The sequence below is a fragment of the Condylostylus longicornis genome, unplaced genomic scaffold (genome assembly GCF_029603195.1).
Source record: "Condylostylus longicornis isolate FDR11 unplaced genomic scaffold, ASM2960319v2 ptg000144l, whole genome shotgun sequence".
Classification (NCBI taxonomy): domain Eukaryota; kingdom Metazoa; phylum Arthropoda; class Insecta; order Diptera; family Dolichopodidae; genus Condylostylus; species Condylostylus longicornis.
Genome location: NW_026578112.1, coordinates 324,963 through 336,494, shown reverse-complemented (window position 1 = coordinate 336,494; position 11,532 = coordinate 324,963). Strand labels below are relative to the sequence as shown.

At 24.8% G+C, this 11,532-nt stretch overlaps 2 non-coding genes across 2 annotated transcripts; both read left to right on the top strand.

Moving 5' to 3' along the window:
* The first annotated feature begins 435 nt into the window (after positions 1 to 435).
* Positions 436 to 600, top strand: LOC129615692 (U1 spliceosomal RNA). Its single transcript, XR_008697476.1, has one exon. It is a non-coding gene; the product is annotated as a U1 spliceosomal RNA (small nuclear RNA).
* An 815-nt stretch (positions 601 to 1,415) lies between these two features.
* LOC129615693 (U1 spliceosomal RNA) lies at positions 1,416 to 1,580 on the top strand. Its single transcript, XR_008697477.1, has one exon. It is a non-coding gene; the product is annotated as a U1 spliceosomal RNA (small nuclear RNA).
* The last annotated feature ends 9,952 nt before the right edge of the window (positions 1,581 to 11,532 follow it).

Sequence of the window (11,532 nt, the reverse complement as noted above, 5' to 3'; positions counted from 1 at the left end):
TACAACAAGTAAGTACATAATATGTATATATGCATGTACATATGCATATGCATACATACATATATATAAATCGTTACATATTAATAATTTTTATATAAATTTTTGTCATCGACATTAAAACTACTACAAATCATTTTTAATGTTTATTGACTTTGAATATGATAATGCTTTATCAAAAAGAAATTTATATACATATGAAACTATGTATATATATGTATGTACATAATTACATATAAACGCATATAACATCTACCTGCCTACGTTTACCTGTCTTTCATTTTCATTTCAAATCATTTGATTTTTTTTCCAAACATTTTGATTTTTGAAAAAAAAAATATTAAAAGAAATTCTATAAAAATTTTCACTTTAATTTATAAATCACAGGTTTAAATTGGTCAGAAATAGTATAAATTAAAAGTAGAAAGTAAGTAAATCATACTTACCTGGCGCAGAGGTTTTCCGTGATCAATAAGGCGGATCCTCCGAGGTGAGGTCTTATCATTGCACTTAGATGAGATTGACCCTCGCGATTATTCCTAATGCGAATAACTCGTGCGTGCAATTTTTGATAGCCGGGAATGGCGTTCGCGCCGTCCCGACATAAAAATTATGCAAATATCCTTAAATAATAAAAAAGATAGATTGTAGTAGGAAGATTTTTTACTAAAAAGTTTTTGAAGTTTACAGATTTGTATTTTTCTGTGCTCATATTGAGTATTGAAGGAAAATACAACTATGTGACAAATAATTGTTAGTAAAAATAATTTTTTTTCCACTTTACTTAATTTTACAAAAGTAGTAAAGTGAACAGTAGCAAAGCAATAAAGCCATATTGCCAAATTCACCTTTCACCAATAATATAGTTGTCTCATTGAGCGTCAAGGATAACTAACAAAAATACCTGTAACCAAACATTTTCCAAAACTGTTTCACATAATTTATTCCCTAATACAGGTACACATACTTGCACGCATACATATTATTGTATAAGTTTTTGTGTTCAGTAATTCTTTAATAATGAAAATAATTTACGAGTTAAAATCAAAACCAAAGCTTTCTTTCCTTTTTTACCTTCATACATATGTATGTATGTATGTATATTATTTATTTGGAACTATCTTCCAATCTTCTAAAGGAAGCATGAATGAAGAAAAAAAATGTTTTATTATGAATGTACTTTCAAGAAACATACAAATCTTTTATATTTACATTACATTACTCTATTTCCATTACTTTTAACATACTAAAGGGTATTCTGATTGTTTTGCTTTGAACGAATTTTTTGTATACCCCGTATCAGTTTATTTGTTTAGTGTTTTTAATTTTCATCTTTTGGTATTTTTGCTTCAGTTTTATAACTCACAATAAAAAGTTGTACAAAATTATACTTAAATAAAATAAAAAGTAGGGAAATCATACTTACCTGGCGCAGAGGTTTTCCGTGATCAATAAGGCGGATCCTCCGAGGTGAGGTCTTGTCATTGCACTTAGATGAGATTGACCCTCGCGATTATTCCTAATGCGAATAACTCGTGCGTGCAATTTTTGATAGCCGGGAATGGCGTTCGCGCCGTCCCGACGTAAATATTTCAAATTTATTATTTCAGAAATTACAAATATTATAACATCAACATTTTATGATAGCGTTGATAAATAAATTTTGTTACTATCAAAAAGTAAGATCAACTTTCACATTTATAGTATGTGAATGTGTTTATTTCGTCAGCGTTCCCAACTGGATACATTTTGGCTTTAAATTCAGTGTGAGAATGAATACAAAGATACTCAAATCTAAAACAGGTCGCAATTGGCTACATTTGAAAATTTTGCTAAATATAGATACATTTCTTTCTGCTAATAGCTTAATGTTAAATCGCGAGATTACTTTATCAATTTTTTTCTCGAAATTGGATACATTTTGTTTTTATCGAATGGAAACACTCACTGTATAACATCAAGTCTGAAACTGCATACTTTTTCCGTTAGAGAGAGGTACAAAGAACTTTGTTTAGGTATGTTTTTATTGAACTATTTTAATTATTAATAAAATTTTGACCAAATGCTTTTAAAGAAATAAAATTAGTATCAAAGGCAAAAAAAATGATTTTTAAAATTTTTTTAACAATAATCTATAAATTATGGATTTAGTTGCCAGATGTGACATTTTTTTTTTGGTCTTTTTTTTTATGAAAGAGTTTTAACTCTGATAATAATATTAATTAAAGACAACTTTAAATATTAATTTTTTAGCAATATAACTATAAAATTCCGAAATAAAATATAAGAAATTTTAAAGTGTTACATTCTACGACATTCATGTTATATAATAATTAACCAGATTTCCTAATATCGTCATAGTCATTATGACAGTGCCTGTATTAATAAACAGCCTGTTAACTTAGCCTATTTTAAGGTGTCCTTAAATACCCATAGATATACTATGTATGTTTTTTTATTCTAAGTATGTATGTATATCATTATCCATAGAATAAATAAAATATAAATTTTCAATAAAAAACGATGTTCAACATAATCAAGATGTACATACAAAATATGAAATTGTAAACCTTAAAAATATCACATGGGTCAATATTGATTTTCAACTTACACTATAGACCGTGTTAAGAATTAATACCTTTTATGCGTCATTACGTTTTTTTTTTTTGTTTACGAATTTTCATGAATAAGTAACACAATATCTAACAATATGTTTTAAATATATAAGCACCTGTTCGATTATTGTAATGACTTTGCGTTATATTTTTTAATAATATTTATTTTTTCATAGTACATCATGCAATGTCAAGTCTTTCCTTATAGAATTCATATATATATATATTTACATGCATACATACATTGGTTAAGAATATATTTAGACATCCTACTTAAGTATATAAAGTCTATCTAACTTTGAAACTTTTTATAAATAAAAATAATTTTGAAACCTGCTTTCAATTTACGTAAATAATATTGTATAATAATATTATTCTGCTGTGAACACGCGATAATGTAGGTAAAAATAAAATTTATTGATATACATATGTATGTATATACACAGTTCTTAATAGTAAAATATTTTTATAGGTAACAATAAATGTATTTTTTAAGTTTGTCCTTAAAACGCTTGATATATTTTATATATTTGTATGCAAATTAATGTAAAATATTAATATGTAAATGTATGTAAATGAATCTATTAGCGCAGAAGGTTATCAGGTACTATTTTGTCATTAAAAAGAATTATATATTAAGAGCCATTCCTGCACAAATATTTGAATCCTTCAAGTACATATATTTTAAAAGACATGTTTAAAATGACATTTTTCATTAATTATGTATAATAATTCGAGGAGTTTATATATAAATGCATATGTAATTTACATAACTGTTATATATACAATATAACAATTATAATATTGTATTATAAACAGAATACATATGAGCACTTAATTTAATATTATGCACATACTATACATATAACATATTTTGATATTCCAAATATTTTTTGATTCTAATAAATACTAAAAGATTTTTTTCAATTGTATTGCGTAATTTTTATTTTGTCCCATTAATGATTATTTTTCCGAATAACATAAGTTGAGTTGATATTCGAAATCCTTATACCATTTCAGATCTTATACATATAGGTACTTAGAGCTAATTTTGGTTTGAAAATTTTGTGGCAGAACTTCACGAAAACGGAATACTTTTTGTAATACAGTTACAAATACGGCTGCTATTGCAGTTATAATTTATGTAAAAAAAATAATGAAACAGCATTGTGCGCACATAACAATAATTGAGGCATAATAACATCATATTAGTTGAATCCCGTATAACTTTTATAGTTATTAGTTGATAATATTGATATTACACAACAAGCGATTGATAAAATTATATAAAATTAATTTATACATATTACATACATATGTACATATGTAGGTGCTTATATAATATGCAAGTATGTACATATAACATAATTGTGTACATAATTTACGTATACGTAAAAGTAATTGTAATTTCTTTAAAATTTTGTATATTATTATGTATAATCATAATTCGAATCATAATAAACAAATCTAAAATAAAACTATATGTACCTACATACAAACTAAACTAATAAATTAACTTCGTTTTAAAACCTAATAATTTTAACACATGTAATTTTTATGTTCTCATTTTGACACATAAAACAGTGTGCACTTTTCGGATTGTAGAACGCACGCTAAACTATATTTTTTTCTTCTTTAATTTTTCATACTTACTTATGCATAAATTGAAATTAATCATAACAACAATGCTGCTGAACTAATCAGCTTTTCATTATTAATTTTTTTTTTTATAATTTTATTTATGTTTTTTTTTTTTGTTAACACCATCCACCCAACAAAATTCTCTTAGTTTTTGCACTCATACATATATAATTATACATTCATACTTGTATTTTTTTGTACTATATACACATACATTCGTATAACATATAATCTACATATTGTGATAAAGGCAAAAATATTTATCTTATGTTGTACATAAGTATATGTGTGTATGTATAATAAAAAAATTATATTAATGAACACGTTAAACGGGAAAATAACAACATATGTATGTAAAAATAAACCAAATTAACCATCGAGGAAGTGATAAAAAAAATTTTTGAAAAACGAAAGTATTAAAATATTTTTTTGCTTTTTTTCATGCCAATAATAAAATTTATTTGAAAAATAGTTCATTTAAAGTTGATCTGATTTAGAATTAGGTAATAATAATTAAGTATGTATGTATGGTTGTAAAAGTCCATTATGTATGCATGTAGGATACAGATTTGATATGTAAAAATACAATATTATGTGTGTATACATATTGCATATTTCGAATTAAAAACGCAAAAAACTTTCTTGGATATATATATCTACATTTAGCGTATTACGAAGGCACCTATACTAATAACAAAAATATGAGCTTTATGTACCGTTTTTTTGCAAAAGAAGAGATTAATAATAAATATTTCAATAAGAGCAAAAATTAAAGAAATGGAGAGCAAATTTAAAACGAGAACAGTGGAGAGTTTATTGTAACAATTCTGTTATACCCCGACGAACATGAACTAAAAATTTTATATATTGCGTTAGAAATGCATATGAATTTGTAAAATACCAAATACCGTTTTTTTGTAATAATTACAAGCCCCCTCACGAGATAAAAATTAAAGAAATGTATGTTACATAGTTAATTTTTAATAAATGACAAACCTTGGGGAGCTTTAGGGAGATTTTGTTGAGTTATTTTTTGACAACGTCAAAAATATATTATAAAATTAATACAATTTTTCGAAAGATTAAATTATAATTTTTAGAGCAAAAAATGACAAACTCATAAGGCAAAATTTATTACCATTTACTAAAACAACTGAATTAAAATTTAATATGATCTTCTAAGATCTCAGACATTATATGAGATTCCTGCTCGTCTATGTTAAACTTGTCTTTTGTAGTTTAAATTGCTCTGAAATTTTATTATATTAATGAAATTATATTGTATGTGATAGAATACATAATTTGTATGGGCGTATATCTTAAACTAAAACTATTAAGATAGTAAGAAATGGCAATAAATTGTTTAGAGATCTAATATATTCTTAAATTTTATTACAGTTTCAATTAACACAAGTATATTTTTTTGTATAAGTTTGTATATCAAAAACTTTTAATTTTTTAAAAAGACTATTTCATGGAGCTATGAAAATATTATTTATCGCTTGTATATGGTGAATAAGTTTCATTGAATGTTTAACATACATATGTACATATTCAGTTAGGAAAGGTTAAGCTGTTGCACACAATTAATTAAATCAAAGTTATTTTGTGCTAAAAATTGAAATTATTATAGAAAAGAAAATATGTAACTGATTTTTATCTACATATTATGTAGTAATTTGTGTTTTCAAATTAAAATTAACAAAATTTCCTTCGTAACTAAAATTTTCCCTAAAGCTGCAATCAAAAAATCGTCATGAAAAATATTTACATAACTATACATTGTAATTATATTTTATATACATTTTTCTAAAATTACCATGGTATAAAATTTCAGTAAAATTTCTATTATTTTCAGAAGTAAGTAAGTATCTATATATTATTAATTTTTCCTTAAAATTTCAATGCAGTATTCAACACCCTCCAGTACATAAATAAATATACATTTTCGTATCATATTGCATTAAGATAATATGGAAAAGATTTGTGTTGTTTGACCTTTAACTTGTTGTGTAGTGAAAGTTATTGATTAAACATCAATTTTAATAATTTATATTAATGCTTTTGTAGTCTTTCTTTTATACGGAAATATTAAATTTATTAATATAAAACTTCCTTTTGGTACTTTGTTATCGCACTGCATGTAACATTAGATAATATTGTAGTATTGTATTTTTTTTTTTCTATATAATGTCATTTTAGTAACTTTATTAATAATCGTTTATAAAATGAAACGTTCAACATATTTTTGGATAAAAATTTAGAAATATTATAACTTTTTGCAGTGTCAAGTTGAGTAATTTATTTGTAAAGGTTTCTGAACTATGTGAATTGATGTTGGAATGTTTCTACATATACAACTTTTAAATATGTGTAGGGTTTTTATAAAAGTGCTCTAGCAGCTTCTTAAAGTTTTGTAATTTAATGCAGTCAATTGCTGTTTTTCTTACAATTAAGTTAAATTTTGTTTGAATATATATTATGGTGAATACATTGATAGAATTATGTACTTAAAATATATGGAGTTAATAAGTTAGTGGAACTTAGAAACGTAAAAAATAATTAAATAAATCTTACAAAGCTTATTAATTAATTAAGACACCAATTAAATCTACTGAAGCAAAAATTTCATCAAAATCATCTACTTTTAGTATTATGCCATAATTACGCACCCGCTCTCCTTGCCCGTAACACATACATACATACACCAATTCGTTAAATCTAAAAATTTATTAAAAAATTTTAAAAATTTTAAATTTGCAAAAATAATTTCAACGAATCAACAAAAATTTTAATTCCATCATCTATTCAGTAGAGTAACCTTTCCCACAATTTGACAATTTAAAATTACAATTTTAAAATAATATTAGATTTTAAAATTTAAACACGCGAAAAATAAATAATAATAATGGCTATGTTCAATTTAAATTCCATTTTAATTTTGCCTTTTCTCTCATTGTTAGCAAATTAATTTAGTTTTCACGTTTAAGTTTGATTTTTTTTTCGTTTCTGTAATATTAGGGATAAAAAAGAGAAGAGTTTTTTTCTTTTTATTTTCTTTAAGTTCATTCACTGAATTTAATATGAGCTAAATTTAAATCATTAAGACATATTTTATGGTTAATTTAATCTCTGAAAAATAAACTGAAAAACAATTACATATTATATTGAGAGAGAAGAAATTTCTTAACTTTGCACAAACTATAGGATTTCTTTTCGAATGATGGTTTCTGTTTAGTAAATCCATAATTCTTGTATACTTTTGGTCATTTTGAACCTTCGGACTACGAGTACTTTGGAATAGTTTGGGGTAATTTATGAAAGAAACTCTGATTTTTATATGAAAATTCGGTTATATTGAGATTTATTTGCGATATAATAATATTAGAGACATCCAACAAAATAAATCAGCATAACTATTCTTCTGAACTACTCTTACGCAAAAGTGGTCGCTCGTGTCGAAATATCGACACAATCTAAAATTTTTAAATATTTTTAAAGACTCATGACAGCGAGTAAACTAAACGTTAATATTTAAATACAAGCATTATATTTCTAAAGTCATATAAATCCGAAATATTTGAAGAAATGAGATGGCGGACTGTCTTGCTAAGACTGGTTTAGTGGATGGATCGGTGCGTTTCCTCTAAATCAATTCCGGAATATCGTAGATAAGGCAAATTAAAGTTAGCGTTTTGGATATGAGAGCGTTTGTTGAAATGAGAAAAGGATGAAGACGTTTTTGGAAAATAGGGTAGTTGATTTCTGAATATTGATATAGGCGGTCAGAGTTATTACAACGGATGTATGTCGGGTATGGTAGGATATTGCGGAGTTGGGATATAGCCGATTCTGAGATTCGTTTTTTATGTTAATTAGTTGCGGTAGATAGTTTGGAGATTCTTGTTTCTCCTAAGTCGTGGTTTCCAAAGCGGTTAATCTGAAGGTTGCCGATAGGCCTTACAAGATGTCGCGTGAGTAACCAACGGGTCTTCCACTAGAAATTAGGAAAGTAAAAAATATTTATGTCCCAGTTTATTGTATATACTAACCTCACAAAAACCATATCTTTCACACTATTACAGATGGAAATGCAATCACTATATTTTCAAGCTATATTTTATAACTTGAATTTAATACTAAAATCTGATGTAGCAAATTATTTTGTCAATCTTGAGAATAAGCAAAAAAAAAGGGCAAAAATTTTTGTGGGATTTTTTTTTTCTTAAGTTTTTATTTTTCACTTTTTGTAAGCGCAATTTAATATTCCAGGTAATTACTAACAAATTATTAACTTGTGTTATTCAAGTTTTTTTTCTACATACACATATACACATAATACGTTTGCATTATAGAGATAAAATTTGTTAAAGTTCAAAGAGGTTAAAGAACTATGTTTAAAGTTTAAAATAAAATGTGTTTGGTTTTTTTCAACAAAAAAAAAATCTATTTTTTTTTTCATTTGGCTTAGAATATTAATCTTTGTAACAAAGAAACAATCAAACTAAAATTCATTAAATTGTCGACATTCTTAATAATTTTTCAAGATTTCATTTACCGATATAATATTCATTTTATATAACTGCTAATGTATTTATAATAGCTGGCTTATAATGGGCAATTATAACAGCTTTTGTGTAGTGCATGTATAGATATGAAATATGTATGCATATGTGAGTGTTAATGCATTATTCTGCATATTTTAGTGTAGATTAAATTTTGTTATTTAATTCACATTAAAAGGATCTTAAAAGGTTAAATACTTTTGTTATCATTATACAAAACGTGTTGGATGCAATTAGTGGGGTATTTTTTTCATATCGATCATCGGTTTCTCCACTCTTATAACGGTAAGTTGTTTCAATTGTAACAATTTTCCAGCTAATTTACAATGACGACATGATCTTTTGTGTTAAATCACGTCCCGGCATCTGGAACTTAACTCAAAAAATTTTCTTTTCTGATCTTCATCAATTCATTGCTTCTTTAAATTTCATAGTGCTGCTGATTTAATTAAAACAATGATTTTTTGACCTATAATTTTTGATATTAATAATTTTTTTAATTTTTTAACACTGGCATTACGTTAATTTGTTGCATATAATGTAAGACCCTGTATATCACAAATAATTTAATCTTATTCATTTAAGATTTAATATATTTGTTGTAGTATGGTTGAACTGCTTAATTATACAAATAATAGTTTCGAGAAAATTGTGACTGGACTTGTTCTTTTGGATCTTTTGAAAAAGATTGAAGAACACGAAAACTGAGTTTATAAAATTTTTGAGTCAATATTTTCATTTATTTAATTTAATTTTATGTGTTTTCCTGGTATATTTTTAAATTTAATAATGAAAATAATTTAGTTAAATTTCATGAAGCAAGTTTTTATCCTTTAAAAAACTTTTTAACACCCTTGGATGTGTTTTTATAAATTTTAAAACCTTCTACGTGTAGCATAATATTAAAATATTTAATTTCGTTTAATTAAGTTCATTCCTCTATATTGTGCTTTCTTTCATTTCTAATACGAAAAATGAACATCATAATTCACAATAATTACAAATAAATATAGGGTGTACATAATATTCATGTAGGTATTATAAGTTTAGCAATATTAAATTAATGATTATTTCTTTTATTGTTTACTTATCTTATAATTAAAAATAGGCACTGAATGATAACTTACAATATTAAAGAAAATTGCAACACGCTTGACGTATTTTTTACAACGACATAGTATTCAGTAGCTCAAAACTATTAATTAAATTTTATTGTGTATTTTAATACCAACTTTAGGTACTTTCAATATACCTAAAAATTATTTTAATGCTTTTAGCTTTTTTCCGAAAAAAAAGAACATTGTAACAAAAGGTCTTATTAGTTTCACTCTGGCTGTCTGTCTGTTCGTCCGTTCGTGTGTCTGTTTACAAAACTTCTATACACCCCTTAAAGATAGCAAGCTGAAATTTTTTACACAAACTAGGCTTTTACTAGAAACCTATTTCCATATAGAAGAAATATAGAAGAATTCCATATAGAATTTCCGAAATTGTAAGCTTTTCCAAATATCTATAAAAGTAAGAAGCATATCGTAAATGCCATTTCTCTTAACTCACTTACTCAACTATCGAATACGACCATTATGTTAAAACTTCTTTCAATTTTTTTTTCTTTCATCCTAAATGCATGCAATAATTTGATTCTTTTTGTTCTCGTATAATACATATGTATCGTATAATAAATATCGTAAAATAAATAAATATAAAAGATTGTTTTTTTTAAAGGATTTTTCACTTGTTTAAGAAAGGAAAAATGCTACTTTAAAAACCATTCATTTAATCCGAATTTATTTAATTATCATTCAAAATCTTTTTTCATTAAACAGAATTAATTATTTTTTATAAAATAACTGATACATATGAATATATAAAATGATGGATGTTCGATATACAATAAAGTTATTTTGATAAAAACATAGTTTTCACATTAAATCAGAGGATGCAAACATATACTCGTATGTATGTATGGGTACAATGAAACACAAGTTGTTGCCTCAGCAATAAAATAACTGTATATAAAACAGTATTTTTCAATATATAATATTATCGTCATCATAACTGTTTTTATTACATAGATATTAGGTAAAAAAATCTATTCATATATGATCGACAGTTAAAATATATTAAAAGACGAAAAGATTAACATCAATGCTCACATTGAAAATACGTCAGAGAAAAATTAAAAAATGTTATATTCCTTTTCTATCAGTATAATACCTGAGTTATAATACATTTATTTTTTTCCTTGTTATTTTTTATATTTTATAACTTCTCTTTTAAAATATAACTGCCATCGAAGAGTAACTACTTATACATTAATATTGTATTTATTTGTGTAAGAAATGAAAACATTTAAGCCAGTTTATTACAAAAAAAAAATTTATATTTAAAAAATGAATTTATTCGCTGATCATCGATGCAGGAAAATTCAACTACTGTTCATATTATAATTGCGATATACACATAGTACGTAAATGGAACAGAAATGTACAAAAAAAAAAATAAGTGTGTCATTAAAATGTGCTGATATAAGCGCATATCTTGATTATTTTTGCGCTATAACGCTAAATTTTGAAAAATAAAAAATAATCAAATAAAATAAAATAAATAAAATAAAAAACATAAAACATATTAAATTGCACAATTTCTTTGGAATTTTAATACATTTTATTTAGTTTGTTGTGTTAAATTTATAGTTGAACATATATAGATAT